The sequence below is a fragment of the Thermobia domestica genome, chromosome 17 (genome assembly GCF_964235325.1).
Source record: "Thermobia domestica chromosome 17, izTheDome1.hap1.1, whole genome shotgun sequence".
Lineage (NCBI taxonomy): Eukaryota > Metazoa > Arthropoda > Insecta > Zygentoma > Lepismatidae > Thermobia > Thermobia domestica.
Genome location: NC_137470.1, coordinates 120,612,143 through 120,637,034, shown reverse-complemented (window position 1 = coordinate 120,637,034; position 24,892 = coordinate 120,612,143). Strand labels below are relative to the sequence as shown.

The following is a 24,892-nucleotide window of genomic DNA, read 5'->3' as shown; positions in this document are numbered from 1 at the left end:
GTGCCTCTTAGGTTTGGATTCTGTTTAATTATTTCTTTAGGTTAAGCAGGTTTTATTAAAACATCATTGACGTTATGATGTTAACCTTATGAAGGAGACTCTGGATTATAGAATCGAAATATTATTTAACAACCTGGTAATTGAGAAGAGCTACTAAGAAGCGTTCATTTGTAGCCGTTATGCACACTAATTGTAGGATATTGTGATGAATTTTCTCCACTGCTGCTGAAAAATTTGTTACTAGATGGGTAAGTTCCAAATTACATTTTTGATTTCCTGGATTTGAGAATTTAAGTAATCAGTTTGTGACTGCATCTAAGTGATAGTTGATTTTAATTTATGGACCTCATATAAAATGTATCCACTCAGACCAAAGTTTGCTAGTCCTAGTAAAAGATTAAACATCATCCGTCTTGATGTTTTAGGCATCCTGTTTTAAAATTACATGGTATTATATCTTTAACTTTGTTTATAAATTGACGTTCTTTGTCATGCAGATGTGATATCAACAGTATCCAGTGTAGGAATTGTTCCGAAGATGTACTGCAGAGTAGTCTAGATGCTGTCTATAAGCCAAAAATTATATGTTTTCGTAACTAATTATAGGTTTGAATTTGGCTAATCCATATTGTTCAAGTATGAGTCCATTTACGTTTACGCAGGCTATGAGCGAAACTAGGAAGAGGAAAATTGAAGCGATCTGCATTCTTATAATAACCACATGTATTACCTATAAGAGAGAAAAAATAATGCTGAATTGTAAAGTAATACACTATAGCAGTCAAGAAGTATCTGTTATTTTCTGCAGGACATCAATAATTTCTTGGCGGAAAAGGAAGTCATAGGCGAAAAACAGTGAATCTCTATCGTTATCTGGATAAGGTGAAAGAAGATCGGCTTTGGCGTCAAGTGAGGTTGCTTACCAATACGTATCGAGAGGTGAAGGAGAGAAACGGTGAAGTGACTGTGAAGTGGATAGATGAGAGAGGAAAAAGGAGACTAGAATTTAGCGTTTATTAGGTAAGTACTCTGTATGTTTATTATCTCCTTTATATTATGTTATTCTTTGTATAATGTTTTTAAAGTATTTGCACTTAATACAAATGTTTTAAAAATCGAATCTTGAATGCCAATAATGATGATAATGGTGAACTTCAATTGCTGGACATCCGGTATAATGTAGCTGTGATCTTGGCTTTCAAACACCTTATATAATATTTATATAGCATAATATCAGTGACAGTATGTATTTCATAGCGAGAAAGAAAAATGATCAAGAAATGTAGAATTGCAGTTTATTTGGCCTTGCTCAGATCATTTGCCTTTTAAATGCGGAAATGCAGTGTTAGCTTTTTGTCCATTCTGTGAAGAGTAATGAATAAGCTTTTTTCTAAATAAAAATTAATAGGAAATATTCTTATTGTAATGAAAAATGATTTATTCGTCTAAATGTGTATCTTGGTATTGCTCCTTGTGATGCGGTGTGAAATGTTCGTGACTAATTGAATTAATTAATTTAAATGCATTTATTTTTTATTCTTCTTTTCTCTTTTCCTCCATTTAAATGTCGTAACTCATACAGAGAAAGAAAGTTAGATATTTATATACCAACTTTCATCTAAACTTTCATAATAAGGTTTAATCCTTTCCATTGAAATCTTCTGTATGTGATGTCGATACGAATTGGGGAACAGAATTTTGTAAAGATTGGGGTTCAGGTTCGAAATTACAGTGACTACAACAATGTATTTTGAGGAACATGCTTCCGGGACTCCAATCTGGCCGTTTGGATAGAAGACGAGCACTGTCTGCCCGGGTTCAAAGTTAGTTTGGTTATGTTTGGAATCGTAATATTTCTATTGTTTCTCGCAACTTGCAGACAGGTTACGTTTCACAATATCTCTAATTCCATTTAAGTGTTCTCAGTCAATGCATAAAGTAAGTGTCGAAGCAATTGCAATATCAGAAACAGTCTTTAGTTCGTATTCGTGAAGCAAGAAAAACTCAAACAGTTAATCCCCGTTTGTATAAAAGAGTTAATAGTAAACGTTACATATGGAAGTAATACAGGCATTGTGTTTGATCTTCTTAAGCAAAGAATTTAAGCGAATTTTGTGTAATACTGTGGAATGTTTCTACTAAACCTAGGCTTTTATGATCTTATACAGGGCAGAGCTTAAAATCAATATTTTAGAGCTTTGACAAATTTTGTAACCTTTTGGCGCTATGCGCGAGATGTCTGTCAAGATATAAGTATGAAACAGCTCCATATCGAAGAATGATTTCCTCTAAGAGAAACTGCTCAATAGGTTCGGCTGTAATTTTATCGGTGATCCTTGTAACGCAGTAACGTATTAACATTTCTACTAAGACTAATATGTGTTTAAAATGTCCCTGACCAATAGGAATTCTCACAAATGAGTCAAACTACCAAGCAGTAGCGATAGCTGCAGAATGATGGTGTTGTAACTGATCAGATGACTTGGTAGGTAGCTTCTTTAACTTCTGACATTTACTGCATATTCTTATTTTATGAGCTATGTTTGCCTCCATATTGGGGAAACAATATTTCCGTAATGCTGATTGGTATGTTTCGGAGAACCTAAAATGTGAAGCCATTGGGCTTTTATGGGTGGATTTAAATAATTGGTTTAGTAATGACTTTCGTATACAGAGCAAGTATTATAGTCCCAGTTGAGGATGTTTGTATATTCCTTATAACAACTAGCATATATTACCCGTTTCGCTGGGTTGAAATGAAAATTTAAATGCACAACTCCGTATCTCATGCGTTTAGTACCCACGAAATATGCTGTTTTCGTTTTTAATGAAATCGATTTAAACGGCATCGGAAAGATCATTGATCGTTTCGGCGACCTCGAAAACCATGGATTTGACACTAATATTGGTAATTTTCGATCATTGTATTATCTCCCGCTCTCCCAAGTTGCGGAGTTGAATTTGGTTTTAAACAGGTTAGGAAGTGTCAGCGGTCACCTCAGCGACCCCGAATACTATGAATTCGACACTAACATTTGTTATTTTTTTGTTTATCAGTTTTATGTATTTCTCTTTCCCCCTCCCCCAAGATGCGGGGCTGAATTTGGATTTAAACAGCATCAGAAATGTCACTGTTCATTTCGCCGACCCTAATAACTATAGTTTCAACACTAATATCGATCATCTTCAACCATATATATATATATATATATATATATATATATATATATATATATATATATATATATATATATATATTCCTCCCCATGTTGCGGGCCATGGCATCGGAACTGTCACCTTTCATCTCAGCGAAAGCAAAAATGTGGGTTCAGCGCAAATACCGGTCATTTTCGATCATTTTTAAATATCTCTATCTCCCACTCCTCCAAGTTACGGGGTTGAATTTGAATTTAAACGGATCGAAAGTGTCACTGTTCATCTAAGCGACCCAGAAAACTATAAATTCGACACTGATAGTAGCCATTTTCGATCGATATATATCTTTCTCTCTTCCCCCAAGTTTCGGGGCTGATTTTGGATTCAAATCGGATCGGAAATGTCACTGTTCATCTGAATGACCCTGAAACTATGGATTAAACACTAATATTGGTCATTTTCGATCATTATTATATAACAGTTCCCCCTCCCCCTCTTCCATGCTGCGGCACACGGCATGGAAAGTAGAAATTTGGCATGATTGTAGCTTTCCGGTGCCAACCTACAAGCAAATTGCCTAAAGTGGATATATTTAATTTTTAAAAAATCTAAAAGGGCCATGAAGAAATTCCCCATGTTATTTAAATGGACCTTTTTTGGACATATAATCTCATGTTTTAGGTATTTGATATTGGTATAAGAACTTGAATTTCTGGGTGCTTGTACGTTTTCGTTATTGTTACATAAGTAAATCACCATAAAAAAAATCCAACTGTAGAGCCGTTTTATGGGAAATTGAAACATCTTTCCCATGTTATTTGTATGGGACATCTTCCATATCTCAAAATGTTTAGGTACTTCCGGCAGAATTAGAATGATGAAATTTGGATGATTGTAATCTTTCGGGACTAACTCACACGAAAATTGCAAAAAGTGAATATTTTCAGTTTCTAAGGGGTGTAACGTAAGATAAAGAGATTTCTATGTTATTTAAGTTGGCGTTTTGTTCGGATACAAAATCTTACCTTTTAGGTAGTTGAAATACGAAAAGAAACTAAAAATTTCATAGAATTGTGGGTTTAAGAGGGGCGAGGCCTTATGGGGCCCATACACGTAAACACATGCCTGAAGGAACAGCCCGACTTGCATGAAAAATGATAAAACCATAGGCAAGTTGATCGTGTATGGCCTCGTTCATTCAGGTTGAAAGTTTTCAAAATCTTCTGAAAACATGCTTGATGTTTCTGCCGTTCTGCATGCATGTTTACCGCATATGGGCTCGTTCATGCAAGATGGCTGTTTTATATTTAGGTCCGCCAATCACGACAGCGGAAGAAATCACGTGACTCTCTCCTCCGTCGCATGCCAAGGTCGTTAAAGATCTGCGTTAAAGGTCTGCGTTGACAAGGTCGTTGAAGATGGATGATCAGCGTTATATAACAAGGGATTCTGTAAAAACAAATATTGCTTTAAATGTGGTAGCAAATGCTTGTTGTATTTACTGTCTTTCATTTTCTAAGAGTAATAGCATACATTTAATAGCATGGTGGAATTAAAAATTAAGTTGTTCATTAATCAAGGTGACCAGACGTCCCGTTTTAGCCGGGACAGTCCCTTTTTTCCAACCGTTGTCCCGTTTTTTCTGATTCTCGAACGGGACCCCTGAATGTCCCGTTTTTAAGTAAAAATGACCTAAGTGTCCCGTAATTATTATTCAAAATATAAGTCGTCAATGCAAATTCTACTCTCTTCCGTACCAAGACTTGTTGGCAAGGTTCAGCCGTGTCTAGAACTTCTGAATTTTCAAATGGGAATTGAGTGTTCGTGGTTCAAGTGGAAATCGAGTGGGAATTCTGAGTGTTCAACTAGTTAAAAGAATTGGTATGTAGAACTTGCAATCGATAACCATTATTTGTTGTGTGGTACACGTAAAGATAGAAACGGTGTGCTATCACTCTTACTTGTGAATTTTGTAAATGGAGAACAATGCTCCCCCCCCACTTTTAACCTCAAATCACCGCCACTGTATTCAGATGTGTGTTTGGTTCCAAACAAAAGTCTAAGAAGGTATACATGAGGATTTTAAGACAAATTGAATGCAGAATATATCAAATATTGTACACTAATGTCCAAAATGGTTGTCGCATATCTATAACTGTCTTCTAGTAAGAATATAATTCGATAATGATTCTGCAGGCTACCTTTAATACTGATACTATGTGTATAATTAGGAAATGTATATTTGTGGTAAATTTCATAGGAAAAGAATTATAAATACGAAAATTAGAATGAGTAAAACAAAATGTTGCTAAATGGACAATAAAATTTCATTTCTGTTTTATTGTTCTTTTTACTGCTCTTTTGACATGAAATTTGTCACATACATGTCTTTGCCGGTTATACACATACCGAGCGAATTCGTTATCAAATTATGTTCCTACAAGAACGTATTTATAGACATGCGACAATAATTTTGGATATGTAACAATAAAATATATATATATATATATAAAACATCTACCGGTAGCTAGAAACCGAAGGGTGGCACACAAACGTTCGTGTGGGGTTATAGCTTTTCTCATCACTGTGTCACTTCTGATTATAAACGGAGTGACCATTTCCAGTAGCTCGTTGTATGTGTCACTGTCCATTCGTAAATAATTCACTACATCGTCACTTTCATTTCTTAATTCTTGAAGAAGTACGGTGTGTGATAGAACGTCTCTCCTCTGTAGCCAATCTTTGGTCCATTTTGATCGCTTCCTTTTTATTTTTTTCTTATTGCACAACGCTAGTGCAGTTGCAGAAAGAAAAAGAACGCGTTTCCTCGTCCTCCACATTTCTCAAACTACTTTCAGTATGTTGGACAGCATGTTGGTACGTGTGTGGGCAAAAAATTCTTCCAAGATGCATGATGAAAATACATGTTGGTCATGCAAGTGCGTACGTGTATGGCGCGCTTTAGACCGAGTAAACGCGAGTGTCTGGAGGCGGAGCCCTCCAGCTTGCCAAAGGCTATTTTGCACATAAAAGCAAAAGATAAAATTTTACATGTAATGTACTTTGATGTGAAGACGAATTTTTTTTCATTATATTTGGTTATTTGCTGAGAGATAGATACAGACGATGATCCAAATGTTTACTCTGATTCTGGAACTACATCTGATTCATCTTCATCTGTGGGGCCGCGGTGGCTCAGTGGTAGAGCGTTCACCTCTGGTGCATGGGGTCCCGGGTTCCAACCCTGCTCCCGCCAAGTGAACTTTGTGCTGGACAAACACCGTGTGCGTGGGTTTTCTCGGGGTTCTCCCGTTTCCTCCCACTTTCTTCATTCCACCATTTCATTCATTTCTCATAATCACCGTCTCCTTTAGCCTAACCGGCATAATCGTGGGACGTAAAACTCAAAGATTTTATTTCATATTTTTATCTTCATCTGTAAAATAAAACATGTAAAATTTTGTAAAATATAAAATATTGTAAAGATCGGCTTATCCAGGTATAGGTAGAGCAAATTATACACAGGAACGTTGTCTTCCACTACCTTTCTTGTATAGTAAGTTGTCCTCTACATAGAATGAGCGAGTGGAAACGAGGGAAGTGATGTTTTAACAGGTTCTTTCTTTTCTAGAACGGAGATAATACAGATGTTGATCAGAAAAATGGAAACACCTGAACGAAATTGCAACTTGCCAGATTAATATGGTGTCGGGAAACCTTTCGCCTTCAGAACAGCCTTGATGCGACGTGGGATGGAGGTATAGAGGTCGTGAATGGTAGCAAGTGGAATTTTACACCATTCCTCGTGCAGGGCATCGGCCTGTTCTGTGAGAGAGGATGGAGGTGGAAATCGCCGCCGGAGTCGTGTTTCCAAGACGGACCACAGATGTCCAATTGTGTTTAGCTCTGGAGATTGGGCGGGCCAGGGGAGGTGTTGAACTCCATCCCGACGTTCCTCAAACCACGCTACAACAACGCCAGCTGTGTGAATGGGTGCATTATCATCCTGGAAGATGGCGTCATTGTCCGGGAACAACATCCGGACCATAGGATGCAAGTGGTCTCCTAAAATTGCGACATAATCGTTGGCAGTGATTCGTCCGCTAAGTGTGACCACAGGACCCAATGAAAACCATGATATGGCGGCTCACAGCATCACCGAGCCGCCGCTATGTTTCACAGTTGGGCGGAGACACTGCAGATCATAAGCTTCTTTGGGCGTTCTCCACACATTAAACATGGCCCGTTGTTGAGAATAGGGTGAAGGATGACTCATCCGACCATATCACATGTATCCAGTCCTCAACGGTCCAAGTTGCATGGTCGCGGCACCATTTGCGGCGTGCGAAAGCGTTATGAGTTGAGTTGAGTTGATTTTAGTTTAGCGTCCCTTGCAGCAGCGGGGCTATATGAGACGTGGACCTACTGATTAACGTGGAATCCGAACCACATGAGCTCCCGCCGGGGATCGAACCCGGGTCTCCCACGCCAAAGGCGCGTACGCTATCCACCTAGCCACGAAGGAGCTCGCGAAAGCGTTATGGTCCCTGATGAGCGGTTTGGCCCGTGCAACACGACCCCGTAAGTTCATGTCATGTAATTCGCGGCGGATTGTGATTGTCGAAACAGGGTGGGGGAGGTGCTGATTGAGTTCTTCCGTCACTTGCTCTGCAGTGGCACGACGGTTTTGCGTGACAATGCGCTTTAATACCCGGCGTGACCTGTCACTCATGATTTTCTTCCGCCCACTATTCCACTTCGCCTATGTGGTTTTCCCGTGTGTTGTGTAGGCCGTCATGACCTTCGACACTGTCCCACGCGACACACCTAACACAGTAGCCACTGCCGTCACACTCACTCCACATAACCGCGCACCAACAATTTGCCCTCTTTGAAAATCTGAGAGGTCTCCCATTTTACACTATCTCCATCTGCTGCAGTCACTGGACACTGCTGTTCCACTGCGCCTGACGTAGTATGGAGACCGACCTAACACACCACGACCAGCGGTCCGGCGCTGCGGGCGCCACGACATCACTGCCAACCCATACATCTGACGTGTTGCCAACTACAGGTGTTTCCATTTTTCTGATCACCATCTGTATCTGTGTAATATTTGTCTTCTTTTTTTTTCCTGGGCTAGGTTCCTCAGTGAAAGTTTGTGGTTGATTTGGAGAATAGAGTATTGTAATGCATTGGAAAGGAAGTCGTGAAAGTCTTCGTTTGCTTAGTTATGTTGACTTTTCTTCCTCCTTCTGAATGTCTTTCCGTTGTTTCAAATGGCTAATAATATCGGCCTGGTTGTAAGACTATTTGGGCAACGAATTTCAAATTGGTAGTCTGCGAGGAACAACCTACAGCGAGTATATTTTCCCACTTTGTTTGATTCAAAATTTAAGGATAAACATTTGGCATCTACTATATAAATAACTAGCAGCGTTCACCCCGCTTCGCTGCGGTCACCCCGGAACGCAATAAACTTTGTTACTTAGATAATTTTTACTTTTTCGCTTTCAAGTGATATGATAAAAACCATAGAAGATTGCAGTAAATGTTAACATTATATCGCCTGTCATTTATGTTAACCCGCCCCGCTTCGCTGCGGTCACCCCCGAACGCAATAAACTTTGTTACTTAGATAATTTTTACTTTTCCGCTTTCAAGTGATATGATAAAAACCATTATAACGCCTGTCATTTATGTTAACCCGCCGAGTGACACGGTCATGCGGGTTGCATATAAATACGTTTATTTTTATACCTATGATGAACTAACAAAGGATTTGTACGTAATGGACACCTGAATGGTCAATTATCTCAAGACACTGGTAATTGAAAATTAAAGTGATATGATAAAAACCATCTAGGGTCCAAATCCTAATAACCCCCCAAAAATAAAAGAAATTGGTTCAGCCGTATTAGCGTGATGAGCGGACAAAGGATTTGTACGTTCTCTTTTATATATATAGATTTGAATTTTTGGTTTAAGAGAAAATAACGAAATTTTCGTAGTACATAGGTGAGGGCACATATTTCTTTTTGCCAGATAGAAGTTAGCTTTCTAGTACAAAATGAAGCGAACTTTTCTATCCCCGTTTGTGGGTCATAATATGCAAAAATTCCCTCCATATGGATATTAATTGCGTCACTATACGCGCTAATTTCCAGCCTTTCATCGAAATGTAAGAGATGGGGCCGCTAAAATGTCAGCTTTTAGTAACTCAAATAGTTGCTCGTGTTATTGGTCCTATTTAAGTTTAAAATTTTTTGTAAGGAGCAGTGGAAATGGCTCTATCTTAGTAGGGAAGTCCTTTATGTGCGTTCTGAGGCACGGGCACAAGCAAATAAAACATTTTAGAATTCTCTATGTAGTAGAACATTTAAAGTTCCTGAGTTTGTTTGCAATTTTTCGCATACTCTGATGTGTTCGCCAAAAACACGAAATCATAGAACATTCAACATTGACACATATAAATCGAAAATGAAATGAAATCTTTGAGTTTTACGTCCCACGGTTATGCCGGTTAGGCTAAAGAAGACGGTGATGAGGAGTAATGAATGAAATGGTGGAATGAAGAAAGTGGGAGGAGAACCCCCAGGAAATCCACGCATGCGATGTTTTTCCACCACAAAGTTCACTTGGCGGGGGCTGGGATTGAACCCGGGACCCCAAGCACCAGAGGTGAACGCTCTACCACTGAACCACCGCGGCCCCTCACATATAAATCGAAAAGTGACACACACACTACTTATAATATTAACAGAAGTAATTGATCTCTGCATAGGAAGAATAAGGTTTAGCGGGTATGAAACCAAAAATTTGAATGTTGAAAAAAAAAATGCCCCATTTTCCAGTTTATAAGTGAATTTTTTCGTAACACTGTAACTAATAATTAAGGGTTTACACAGTCCATTCAACACTACCTCGAAATAATACACTTAACGATTCCAGAAAAATGTATTACCATGGCAGCCTTCTACGTACACTACTTCCCGTAGTGCACACTCGCAGGATCAGTTGCAGAAGTTCTGGAACACCCTAGGAAACTTTTTCACTGGAAGGCTCTTCAGCATCGCCGTTACTTTCATTTGAATCAATGCAACACTCTCAAAACGCTACTTCTTTTGAGTGCAGTTTGAATCGATGCAACTCCCTCAAAATGCTACTTCCTTGGCAGTTTGAATCAATGCAACACCCTGAAAACACTACTTCCTTGAGGGCACTTTGAATCGATGCAACACCTCGAAACGCTACTTGTTGAGGGCAATTTGAAGCATAGGGAAGGGCATGAAATATGTTGTAGTCAAATCAGCTGAATATTTGGTGTGTTTATGGACTGTGACCATTCTTTTGTCCAAAAATTAATGCACAATAAAATGCGTTGGCCTGCACCAGTTTTCACGACCGTTGTTTTTGGCTAAAATAAGGATTACAGTCCCCTACATACCCCGTATTTGCCTGGTTTGGCCCCATGGTCTCCCATAAGCTCAAATCTGCTCACAAGGGGGACCATTTAGAGCAGGGGTTTACAAACTTCTTGCAGTTGAGGAGGCTCCCCTCAACCACCAAACTCTGAACGCGCCTCTCCTGTCATTAATGAAATGTGTCAACAATATAAATGCATGTGTCCCTAAATGAAAGACTGTCACTGTGATAATTTGTTTCATTTATTAATCACTAACGAAAATATCTCATTAACACAGGTGATCTACATTGTACACACTGACTACACATTTGAATGTTATTATCCGGTATTAATAATTATAAATTGTGTTAAGTCAGATATTTGTGTTAAAATTAAAATATTCGAGGAGAAAGGGACTTTAAATAATAAAAACCGGCACATTTAAATGTTGGGCAAAGTCAATGGGATGTATGTGTTTTGAGTCACACAATTTATTAAATCTCGGCACATACTTTGAAATGGCAAGACCCATCTCCTTTTGGAGTTTTATTTTTTACCTATATATGGATTTGATCACCGCCATGGCTGAAAATCCAGTTTTTCAAAGATAGGGAGTTACAAAAGGAAGGAGCACTCGCAAGGCCTTCTTACTTAATTAAATATACTTATTTTTCAGTGAGTTCCAAAATTCAGGCAGCGATGCTGTCTGAAGAAATATCAATAAGTTGTTCCTCTTCTCGGGTGGTGAAATTTGGTGCATTCTCTGCGTTGAATGTATTCACGATCGAGTTGTGCTGTGTGCCCTCTGGAAAGTACTTCCCGAATTGGACATAAAGTTCTTAAGTGTTCCTCAAACACTGATTTGATTTCTTCATTTAGCTGGTCCCCGGTTTCTTCTAACAACTTGTTTAATGTAAGAAAGCAGTCGCTAATGTTCTCGTTTTTAATGCTCCTCTTCCAAAGCAGCAACTTCCTTTTGAGGCTTAACAGCTTGTCTGATAATTGCAAAATGTGTGTATCATTTTGTTATAAAGACACATTTAAAAGATTTATTTTCTCAAAATTATCACAAAAGTATGACAGCTTTTGAAGAAAAGCAGAATCGATGAAATTTTCAGCAAAACAAAAGATCTTTCAATAATTTATGATTTTAGGCTATGAATCTCCCATAGACGGTCAAGTTCGCATCGCTATTACTATCAGTTGCCTCATCGATTTGAATCGCGATTCCTTCCCCCTTAGTTCCTGGATTATGTGTTCATTTACATCATCAGCAAGGTAACTTATTCGACTACTAATTGTGCTGTAAGACAAAGGTACACTTTTCAGTTGTTTAGCAGCAGATTCACCAACCATAATCGAGACCATATCAAATGCAGCCGGCACAATCAGTTCCTCAGCTTTAGTGTGGGATTTCTTGCATTATGCCACATGATATGCTACTTTATATGATGCTAGAAGAGCTTCTTCGGGTACAGACATTTCCTGAGAAAATGTACTTTTGTTCTGTATCAGTTGAGTTGCTTTCCGGGGGAAATATTCCCGGTCCTTATCTTGTAAATTGGTGTGCACAGTTTCTAAATGTCGCTTCAACTAATTGGGTACCATGCTATCTACAGCCAACACTTTCAAACAAATTACGCACTGAGGCCTTTTTTCATTATTAACAGAATTTCAAATAACGTTCATCATATTTCCTATACTTCTGTTTTGGTTTCTCTGAGCCACTAAGTTCTGCGTTATCCAATTCACGTTTCTTACCCGTCTTTATTATAAACTTACCCATTGCGAATCAATCCGCAAAAGTGTTCTATTACACTTAATGTAATTAACACAAAACGCCTGCAAAAAACACTTGCAGTTACTTTCTTACTGTTCACTGTCAAAACAATATAAATCTTGATGTCTCTTTCTTCTCAGAGTAGCAAAATATAAAAAGGAAAGACGATCTATTGGAACGAAAGAAGAAAGAACCAAGTCGAACTGAAGCATCTGAAAAATGGCTCCGACTAATGAAAATAAAACAAATAAGACTATTTGTAAATGGCGGAAATACTTTAGAAAATATTAAAACTCAAGAATCGTCCCAAAAATAATAACAAAAAATTAAGAGAAAGAAAAATTCAGCTAACATGGCTTCGTGCGAAATCCCAAAGACATTTAAGAAGACATACTATTCTAGGATTTAGGATTTAGGATTTAGATTTCTGGGCTTTCGGCATCTAAAGCCATTTAGCCCGTCATGCTTTAAGGGATGACGTTCCTCGGCGAGCACACAATCCGGGGAAAGGGAAGGAAGAAAGGATTGGGGGAAGAAGAAAACGGCCTGGGACCTATAAGTTAGGTACCACCCCGGCATTTGCCTGGTGTGAATGAGGAAAACCTAGGAAAACCTCATTCAGGATGGCTGGCCCGAAAAAGCGTTGTACATTTTTTCGACCGAGTGACCCCACCGGAAATGGAAACCGGGATCAAATGCGAGAGCGTTAGCGACTACTCTACGCGGGGCCACACATACTATTCTACAGATATAAAGTAGAAGATTGTTATTGCCCATCTAAGAAGCATTATACACATTTAAGCCAAAGGTGATAGGATCACCCCTGATCGTATGCAAAGGCTTAGTCTATTATGTATTACTAAAGAAGAAGGGTGCAGACTTAAGTGTGCGTGTTGCATTATAAGTATGTACTTTTGCAGGATTTTTTAAAGTTCTCGCGCCTCCCCTGACAACCTTCGGCGCCTCCCCAGGGTGGCGCGTCGCACATTTGAAAACCCCTGGATTAGAGGATGTTGCATCAATTCAAGCGAATGTGAGGGCGGTGTTGAAGAGCATTTCAGTAGACGACTTTCCTACTGCGTTTCAGAGCGTATATGACTGGTCGCGCGAGTGTGTGTAACAGAAAGGGATATATACAGGGTGTTAATGCACTATACCAACAAACTACAAGAGGTGATTCTTCACATCAAAATAAATTAAATAGTTTCTATGGACCTGTGGGGAAAAATGCATAGTTTCAGAGCTAGAGCTGTCCAAAATCGCGAAAAAGCCAAATTTAAAGAGGCCCTATTTCGAATTCGAGAAATCGTGGAGTGGTGGTCTTAATCAGCATAAAGGAAGTCACGCATACCCAATCCAAAGATGCATATTTCATTAATGTTCAATCGGTGTGTAGAGTATTCCACAAAGGGTGAAATTCCCAGTTATGCCATCAACCAAATTTTGAGATATGATCTGATTTATGATTGGTCCAAGGTAGGCAAACGATAAGCCGTGACAGCAGTGAACACAGAATCCTTTGGAGTGATATCGGAAATATTAAGGATCGTCAACAGCACGGTCTCTCGTACTCGAGAAAATGCTGCGATGTTTTCTTTCACGCTTATCAGTGAAGAAAACGTGAAATATACCGCGAGGAAATGCATCGCATCACACGTTATTCTGAACTCAAGAAAACATGGAGCTGCCGGTTCTTAACACTTCTGACTTCCCTCCAAAGCACTGGATGTCGACTATTGTCAAGGCTTACATTCTACCTACTTTGAACCCTCCTTGAAATCAGAGTATATCTAAAAACTCTATTGAGAGCATATTTGAGAATTATACCCTGCAAATCCATTGGAAATTGATGTAATATGCATTTTTGGATTGTGTGTGCTTGACTTTCTTTACTCTGATAAGGACCACCATCCACAGTTTCGGGAATTCGAAATAGGACCTGTTGAAATTTATTTTTTTCGCGATTTTGGACAGCCCTAGCTCTAAAACTATGTACTTTTCGCAATAAATCCATATGAACTTTTTCTCTTATTTTGATGTGAGGAATCACCTCTTTGAGTTTGTCGGTATAATTCATTAACACCCAGTATAAAAAATAACGTGGTAATACATTTTTCTGACATTGTTAAGTGTATTATTTTGAGTTAGTCCCGCAACTTATTCAACAGGCTGTGTATACACCGAATTTCAAACTTCAAATTTAAACAAATCCTCATATTCATCATTTTGATATTCATATTTTGGATATTCATATTTTGATATTAAGCAATTGGCGTCTCCTTTCAAATTTAGAAGTGAAATTTTTAGAAACGTAGAAATATGTCGTTTCGTATTGTTATTGAAGAGCTTGTTATAGAGGAAGTTCGAGTATTATGGAATACCATTTTTGTTTCGCTTGTAACTTGAGTTAATAATTGCACATTGAAACAAAAAGGAAAAGAAATATACGCTTTACATATTTAGCTTTATTTATGCGTATCTTGATAAAGAATTTTCGTTACAGGGGTGGACAAAATTTATAATTTGTAAAGAAACCACTTTGGAGGGTAATATGAAATAGTCGGGTAATATGGAATACCAAATTTTATATAGAAAAGAAATGAGTTTTCTGTTGAACATGCAATGAATACAGTGACAATATATGAAAATTCTGAATGCCAAGCCATAACTAAATGTGATTACTTGCAAAAGTCATAAATATAAAACTCTGTTTCAGAATCGGCACAGTCATTAAGTGCTCACGTTAGACATGATGAACGCTGGACCCAAGCTCACCTCTTGTATCATCAGAAAATTTGCTGTAATAAAAAATACACTTAGCAGTGTTCTCATCATAAATGTATGTTTAATTCCCAATCTCCGATAGATATTTTTGTAATCGGAATACGGAATACTATGCTTTTCTTGCGGGTATTCCATATTGCCCTTCACGCCACCTTGGAAGCGAAAGAGCTGTTAAACGCATTCGAAGGCGTATAGGATAATGGCGCGTATCGAACTACCACTCTGTATATCCAACGTCATAGTAAACAAAGAATTGTTGTTCTATTGCATTTCAATATTAAAATACAGGTTGTAAAACACTTACCTGTTAGAATTTTCACGAATGAGAAATCAGATTTTCACGTCTACCAACAGAACGAAAGTCACAATCACAAAGAGACTGACTGTAGAGCACCATGGGAACGTGAGGTAGTAGTTTCTTTCCTCTCTGCTTGGAAGCAATGCATCACAGGCGAGATAATGAGGTATTCCATATTATCCGACTTTTTCATAATACCCGAACTTCCTCTACTGAAATTCGTACTTACAACTTTCTCACATTGCGCATTTTCTAAGGAAACAACCCGTCCCCGCTTTAGGAGTGTAATTTCTGAAACTTCTGAAACATTTACTGAATGAAAAATCGAAATTTTATTGCTTTATAAGTGGTATTTTTCCCCATTAATTAGTGGAAAACGCTGTAAATCATATTTCGTTTTTTTTTTAAAAAAACTAAAGTTATATGCCAAATTTTACACTTCCAGTTTAAGCGAATTCTCGCATTGGACACTTTCTGATTAAAGGCTCCGAAATTTGATTGTTACAGAAATGCCCCTTTTCCGCTTTACGAGTGTAAATTTCGAAAACTCTGAAATATGTGTTCGGTTATTTTAGATGAGTCTATATAATGAGTATCATCTTCCCAACTTCATGGATTCCTATGATGCTCTATTTTTAGTAAAAATAAATAAATAAATAAATAAATAAAATAAAAACTGAATCCCGCTCTATCTCTTGCGATAGTGGTTGGTTGGATTGGAGCAGAGACGTCGTGGGCCAATGAGAACTTGACCCATGACTCACTAAACCATCATCCACAGTGACTTACCCTGACCCACAGCCCATTATGACCCAACACCCATCATAACTCACTCTGACTCACTGTGACCCATTCCAACCCACCATCCACCATGACTTATTCTGACCCACCACCCACTAAAATCCATCTTCATAGACTCTGACTCATGATCCACACCCTCCCCTGCACTGACTAAAGACTTTACACTTGTAATAAAACAAGGCTGCGAAATTATCACAAATCGGAATTTGTTTTTGTTGTTGAGTTGTGTTTAACGTCCCGTTCAGCAGTGAGGCTATATGAGACGTGGGCCTACTGATTAACGTGGAATCCGAACCACATGAGCTCCCGCCGGGAATCGAACCCGGGCCACCCACGCCGAATCGGAATTTGAATTTCTATGGTCAATCGGCCAAGCATTGCTGTTGCAATACCGGTGAATCAAACCTTTACGATATAAAATGGTAAAATGCTTGTTATGGGCCATATTAGGATGAATTTTAATTTAATTATCATATATAATTAATTCCTTGCTGAAAAATGTGTTGTTTTTTTTTTCAGTAGTTAGTTCCTCTAAAAACGCTCAGGTTGTGTCTCGAAAGCCAAAGTCCTATTTCTGTTATTACAGAATACAAATATGAACATAGAAAAGTGCCTGAAGTTCTTTTGCCACTTTATTAGATATACTCATATCAGGCAAGTAATTAGAAACAAATCAAAAACCAAGGAAAATGGAGGCCTTGAAAGTAAAACGTAGACAAATTCATCAGTGTTCAGATGATGCTATCTACAATCCACTGAGCAGAGTGGGTAGGTTGGTCGTAGTGGGTCGGTGGATCAGAGTGGATAACTGTGGGTGGTGGATGGCAATGGGTCAAGTTCTGTTGGCCCACGACCCACTGACTTACCCAGAAATCTTGACCCACTTTACCCACGACCCACTCCATCTTTGGATTGGAATTTAGAATCCCTTTGAGCGCCGAGACTATGTAAGATATGGATCTATAGGGCTTTAGATTTCTGGGCTTTTGGCATCTATGGCCATTTAACCCGTCATGTGTGAGGGATGACGTCCCTCGGCGAGCACATTATCCGTGGAAAAGGAAGCGACTTTGGACCTATAAGTTAGGTACCATCCCGGAATTTGACTGGTGTGAATGAGGAAAACCCAGGAAAACCTCATTCAGGATGGCTGGCTTGGAAAAAGCTTTTTATACTTTTTCGACCGAGTGCCTATACCGGGAATCGAACACGGGACCGCTCGCACCGAAGTGGAGAGCGTTAGCGACTACGCTACGCAGAGTCCCACGTGGATCTACAGTTCAAGGTGAATTCCGAACCACAACAATACGTTTACATATTCGAGGCTCACCCATCGAGAATTGAGCCCGGGACCACGTGCACCAAATGCGTACACTCTAGCCGCTAGAATCATCGGGTAGAGTTCTGTTAGAATACGTACTTTCAAACATCCTTTTTGTCGCTTAGTTTCGTGGCAAATGAATACTCTGTAGTCCAAATTTCACGTTTCTAGCTATTATAGCCTGAGCTCCCTCGTGGCTAAGCGGTTAGCGTACGCGCCTTTGGCGTGGGAGACCCGGGTTCGATTCCCGGCGGGAGCTCATGTGGTTCGGATTCCACGTTAATCAGTAGGTCCACGTCTCATATAGCCTCGCTGCTGAAAGGAACGCTAAACTAAAATCAACTCAACTCAACTATTATAGCCTGAGTGTTGATGAGTCAGTGACGAATCTAGAAGGTAAAAACTGGGGAGGGAGAAGCCAGAACATGATAGGCATATCATGAATTTATAATTTTTCATGGGTCTTGCAGAAATTTCCAACTTAACTCTCTCCAGATAGATAGGGGGCGCGGTGGCTCAGTAGTAGAGTGTTCACCTCCGGTGCTTGGGGTCCTTGGTTCGATCCCAGCTCGCGCCGCTTGGACCTTGTGATGGACAAACACCGTGATCGTGGGTTTTCTTGGATTCTCCCGTTTCCTCCCATTTTCTTCATTCCACCATTTCATTCATTTCTCATAATCACCGTCTCCTTTAGCCTAACCGGCATAAGCGTGGGACGTAAAACTGAAAGATTTTTCTCCTGATAGACATTATGACTAGATTGAGGTTGACATTGTGGACCTCAAATGAAGGATAAGGGGAAAAAACAAGGAATATCCATGTGTGTGCTTATTTAACGGGTGCTTTGTCCTATCTGTTGGTGACTCTTGGTACTATTCCACTATATATGTCATGCATGCGTAGATGTAGAAATGTCCATGTAAAAAAGGGCAAAAGATTTGACTAACCCATCATTTTGTACGCGGTTTTCAATATTAAAACGCCATTTTCTCAAAAATACGGTTCTGTGACATTCCTTCTTTTTTTCCCCTTACCCTTCTAATATTGTTTTACACATTAGAGAACTGAATAATTGTAACTGAAGCTATATCTAATGATTTAAAAAAAACACAATAAAGAATAAATGACAACGCTTAATATAAACTTTAAAAAAATATATATTATAGTCTCCGCCACTGTGATGAGTGACTCACTTTTGATCTATAACACAATAGTATAAATTTAAAATTCCTTTCGTTTGTGAGATAACAAAAGAATGGAACCAGTCTAGCTTTTATTTTTGTCCCTTATTTGCATGGACGTCCTACTTTGTACGTCTCCAATTCAATAAATTGCGACATTTGTTACCATGGATACCAATGGATGTTTTTCTCAAACCTTGACAAAGGACTAAATTTATCTGACGCATTAGATTTCAGTCTGGATCACGTAGATACCTCCGTGACCAAAACAACATAATAAGTCAACCATTATATTATTATGTGGATGGGTTGCATGTAAACTTACGTTACTTGAAAGAGAATACTACAGATATTGGTAACCGGTTCATTAAAACCACTGTCAGACAACGTAATTTGAAATATGAGATTCATAGTATATGTAGTATCCGATTCTATACAGATCAATTTTGTGTAATTTATATACACACTTCATGAACAAGGAAATATCGCTTTATTGAAACTACGAATGTTTCGTTTCATTTGTATCAATATTCATTTAATTGTTATTAGTTCAATTCGATTTAATAAATATCTCTTTGTCTTATCATCCGCGAGTCATATGAAGTTACTCATTTACAGTTCTCCTAGTGTGGAACATTTTCACCAGAGGGCTCTGTAATTAATAGGAGTGGTGGGTTTGTGTGGGTTGAAGTGTTTAATAGGAATTCAAAGTGAAAACTTATTCTGCCTTATGCAGAGTCGTTTTGACTATGATTAGCGTCATACTAAAGGCCTGACTAGCATAGCTCTGCAAACATAGGCCCGCAGACTCTGTATTCCGTGCCCGGCTTGACCCGACCCGGCCAGGCCCGGCCCGAATTTCGATCCGGGCGGAGAACGGGCCGGGCGAAGCCGGCCTGAGAACAACCAAGTCTGATAAGTCAAAAAAAAAAATGAAATGAAATCTTTGAGCTTTAAGTCCCACGTTTATGCCGGTTAGGCGAAAGGAGACGGTGATGATGAGTAATGAATGAAATAGTGTAATGAAGAAAGTGGAAGGAAACATGAGAACCCCGAGGAAACCCACGCGCACGGTGTTTGTCCACCACAAGGTTCACTGGGCGGGGGCTGGGATCGAACCCGGGACCCCAAGCACCAGAGGTGAACACTCTACCACTGAGCCACCGCGGCCCTCTCTGATAAGCCAAGTCAATCCTTCAATATGCAATGGAAAATAAGAAATGTGTCGTCATAACATTGCAATGTCTATTTGTCCTTCTGGAATGGGCAAATCGTGTGAAAGGTTACCCAAGGTTCGCTTTCTATATCCTTATTCTGTCTGTCTATTTGTTATCTGTGCTTGCTCTGTCCAGCCATGTTCATTATATTATACAACTCATGGACGTAAAAGTCTTATACTACACTCATTAGTGTGTTACGAGTAACAGAGGAGATGTATAAAACTGCTACACCGTATGTAATACTAATACTACAACTACTACTGCTAATACTACCATTACTATTACGATTACGAATGCTAGTGCTAATTCCACTATTGCTGCTATTGCTACTAGTACTACTACTACTACTACTACTCATTACTATACTAATACGACAGCGAATACCACTACTACTATTACTAGTAATACGAAAGCAAAAAAAAAGAAAGAAAAAAGAAAAAAGAAAAGAAAAGAAAAGAAAGAAACAAAGAAAATGATATCTGAGTACTACGCCCCACAGTTATGCCGGTTAGGTTATAGGAAACGGTGCTAATGAGAAATAAATAAAATGGCGGAATGAATAAAGTGGGAGGAAACGGGAGAACCCCGAGGTAACTCACGTACACGGTGTTTGTGCACCACAATCTTCACTTGACGCGATCTGGGATCAAACCAGGGACCCCATGCAGCATAGGTGAACGCTCAACCACTGAGCCACTGTTCTAGGAATACCTAATAGACCCTGGTGTCTTGGTGATTTATTTGATCATTATATTTTGTAATCATATTTGTATAAACAATACAGGAACATGTAACACCATTTGGTATTTACCTTGCTAATTGAACATTACTACAAATTGCGCTGATCTAATGAACACGCCAGTTCACGGTTTCGGCCTCCGTGGTTTAATGGTAGCGTACCAAATTCTACTTAGTACGTCAAGTACTTGACTTTATCATACATTCTTTAGTTAACTACGGCTGAGCCCGTATGGATGATTTGGTGCAGGGACGGCGCCAGGAACGCTTGATGGGGTGGGCGGAAAGAGGCGGACCTAGTTGCTGGGTGGGCGGACAACGAAAATGAGAATTGGGCAATGTAGACATTTTTTGACAATAATTAAATTTCAATTTTTATACTCTTTAGTTAGCTAAGGCCCAGACCGAAATAGGGGAGAAACAAGGATGTGGAAAACAGCTGTGTTGGCGTTATAGAAGGTGCCATTCCAGCATTCACCTGGTAAGACTGAAGAAATGCAGGACTTAGGATGGGCTGCGGGAGTTCGTGGCAATATGCTCGACCTACCGAATTCCGCGTGGCACACACACTACCTCTACTTTCAGCTTTTTAAATAATAATAACGATGTGTTCTGTGTAGTCGAAGAAGTTCAAGACTGCTTTAACTCCTCTCCCTTCAAGAATGCACATGAATGCATAGAAATAAAAGAAGGTTCAAACAACGCAGACTAACAGATAATACTCTACTTTTCGTTAATAACATAAAATACACAATAAGTAGGTAAAGTAAAACAAGGATAAAATAGGCTGCTGCAAACATTTTTATCTTTGAAGTGTTTATTACAAGAAAGCAAGAGACAAAAAATATAAATGAGTAACTTCAGAAGCAATGCTGTAGTCTTCGCTCTCTCCAACATCTAGTTCATTTTCACTTTCCTCGAAATCGAACACTTCAAATTGCGAATCCTGGTTGTCACATGCATTTGTATTTTTTGTCTTTTTCCCCATTGAAGAAGAAGGATTATCACTAACATCAACGGATTGAAAATCGCGCTTCTTTTAACACGAGAAAGACACCGAGCCTGAGCAGAAATCGCTAAATTTTTTCGACATATTAGCTGAACTAGCACCGACCGCCAAGACTTCTGAACGCAACAGAGATCAACTCAAGAATGCTATAATAAGGGTTTTTACAAATCTGTTTAATGCCACACGGGTAAGACATGTGGTACATTGCTGTAAACAATTGCTAGTTGGAACCCTCTTATAAGAAGCTATCGCGCCAACACAAAGCAAGGGCGCCGATTTCTCTGTAAATTTGGGGGGGGGGGGCATTCAGATGCAGAAGGCATGCATGAGGATTTTAAGACAAATTGAATTCAAATTATGCCAAATATTGTATATTCATAAATAAAATGCAGGGGCGCATATGGGCTTTGGGGGATCCCGGGCCCCCTTGGGCCCCCAGGATCGGCGCTCTTGACACAAAGCACTACTCTCCTCCCTCTCTTTCTCAAAATGAGACTAGATAATACTGGCCAGCTCTGTCCATTATTTAGTTGGCTTTTTAGAAAGATCTTTTTTTTTCCCAGTGTAGCACATACAAACACTGGCGTTTCAATAGCACGATTGTGCGTGTGTGTTAAACTTCAATTCATTAATCACGACTTTTGGCATCATTATATTACTACAAGTATCTGTCTTAAAATCATTGTCCATTGCAGAGTTAAACAGAGTCATAGAACCTATTACATTACAATCGAAAGTAATACCTATTGCTTGTGAAGTACAGGATGTCACCTTCAGTGCCGGATTTGTGTATAAGCTAAACAAGCTATAGCTCTCTTGGGGGCCCCAAAAATTTTAAAGAAAAAGTGGCTGTAATGTCATTTCCAAATAATAAGAAAAAGCAAATAAGATAAAACGCACATACAACAACGCTGTTCTGTACTGTTATGTATTAAGCTCTCATGAAGCAAGTAATAGGGCCCTATTTTCCAACCCGCCTGCAATGGGATTTCTGTTGCCCAGCCCCGCTTATAATGGATCCTTCGTTTCCCAGATCCGCTTGTAATGGGGATTTTGTTTCAGAGCCCCATTTGTAATCGGGACCCTGTTTTCCAGCCATTACACTTAGCTACTTTAATAAGACTTCACAGCATAAGTGATACAGTATCTTGTATGCGGATAGAACTCTAGTGCTACCCTTTTTTGTACTATTTGGAATTCGACAAGAAATTTAGTCTGGTAACAGTGGATGCTTAAGAAGAAGGCATGAAACGACAAGCTCGCGAAATAATAGTAAAATATAAAGGAATTACAGCCCTAAGCGGCAATAATCTTTACATCGCGAAATTATAGCTATTTTATTTCGCTGTACGTAAGTATGAAAAGTAGTTTGCAGAAGTATTTTCATAACTTTCAGAACTTGGCACTGATTTTCATAGTGATCTATAGAGTTGAGTTGATTTTGAGTTTAACGTCCCTTTCAGCATCGAGGCTACATGAGACGGGACCTACTGATTAACTTGGAATCCGAACCACATGAGCTCCTACCGGGAATCGAACCCGGGTCTCCCACGCCAAAGGTGCGTACGCTAACCGCTTAGCCACGGAGGAGCTCATATAGTGATCTATAGAGTGCAATAATGGATCACTAAAGGCAGGGGCGGATCCAGGGGGCGATCAATCCCCCAGAATTGAATATGTTTTTATTTTAAAAATAAAACCTATCTTAAGAATTTTCACCTTTGTATTATAAACGTAAAATAAAACCTATTGACTTCGAACGACTGCCCCCCCTAAACATTCAGAATGGATCCGCCCCTGACTAAAGGAAAGAATAGGACCACGAATCGTAGTGATTTCATCCATTCGTTCTAGGCATATGAGTCGTTCGTTTGTATATATTAACAGTATTTTATGTATTGTTACGTTCAGAACTGCCCGAATTTACCTTGTGTAAGTTAGTATGCAACAGGCTAAATCCATTAGGTTATCGGCACTAGTTACTACCAGTGGCGTATTTACGATTTTGTTTCGGGAAGAGCTTTTGCTAACTTTCGGGGGGGGGGGGGCTTTGCCTGGAAATGTGAAAATTCTGCAAGATATTTCATTTACTTTACTATACTAAGAGATTTCGGGGGAGCTTAAGCCCGGAAGCCACCCCCTAAATACGCCACTGGTACATAGCAAGGCAAGGTACCAACATATTTTCACGTCGCAGTAAAAAGATGCTACCTACATTTATAGGTCTTATAATAATTTTAGTGCAACAGTTAGGTTTTTTTAACTATGTTTTTATGATTTTCAGCCAGAGACATATCTAGCCAGGGGCCGGAGAGGTCTACGATCCCAGTTTTTTGAGTGACAAAAATAATTGAAGCCATTACTTACATATTTTTGAAAGTTTAGAGTAAACTCACGATATATCTATCATAATCTGGGTTTTAGTTGCCCCTTCTCCAGTTTTAACCTTCTAAGTTCGCCTCTGGTTCCAGCGAATTTGTGTCGTATTACACCTTGTGTAATCTTCGAGGGTTACATTCCATTTTGAGTTACTCCAGTAACCTGACCTGGAAAAAGCTCACACGATTAGTTGAGCTTCAGGCAGTAATTACCAACCCTGGATGATATTTAGACTGTATTTACTTACACGGATCCCTGGAAACGTTTCAAACTTTACCCGACTGAATAGAAACAACTTGAAATGAGAAATGATGCGGTCTCCACATATTGTAGAAGCATGGCGTGGAGCGTGGATCATAGTTGGTGCAAAAAGATCGGCAAGGGACTTTATTGGTACCAAATTAAACTACCGCTAATTTTACAAATTTTACAGTTTTTCTGTAATGTATTCAAAACAGTAAGTTAAGTTAACGAAATATACACGAAAACCATATAGCATATATTCAAACAGAAAAGGCGAAATTTTGTCGCTAAAAAAGAATGCTAGAAATAAATTGGCCCCATTACCTTCAATAGCTTAGGGCCCCATCAAACCGAAATCCGGCACTGGTCACCTTTATTATTCTTCTTCTGTTGCAGGGGTGTCATTTCAGACTTCGCTTGAGGGGGCAAGAACATAAACAACATAAGACTTTCACAGTTTGCACTAGTATATTAGTAGACAATCGATAAAGTATATGTATTCCTCAAAATCTTGCGGGGGGCAATTGCCCCCTCCTGTCCCCCCTTAATGACACCCATGTTCTGTTGGGGTGGGCGG

The 24,892-nt window shown here is 39.2% G+C and overlaps 1 long non-coding RNA gene across 4 annotated transcripts in view; it reads left to right on the top strand.

The window, feature by feature from the left end:
* The window catches only part of LOC145674311 (uncharacterized), a 161,658-nt gene that overhangs the window by 84,356 nt on the left and 52,410 nt on the right, over positions 1 to 24,892 (top strand). For all 4 annotated transcript variants that reach the window (XR_014128892.1, XR_014128889.1, XR_014128891.1 and 1 more), the window contains exon 3: positions 809 to 1,020. This is a non-coding gene — a long non-coding RNA (uncharacterized LOC145674311). The remainder of the gene's footprint in view (positions 1 to 808; positions 1,021 to 24,892) is intronic.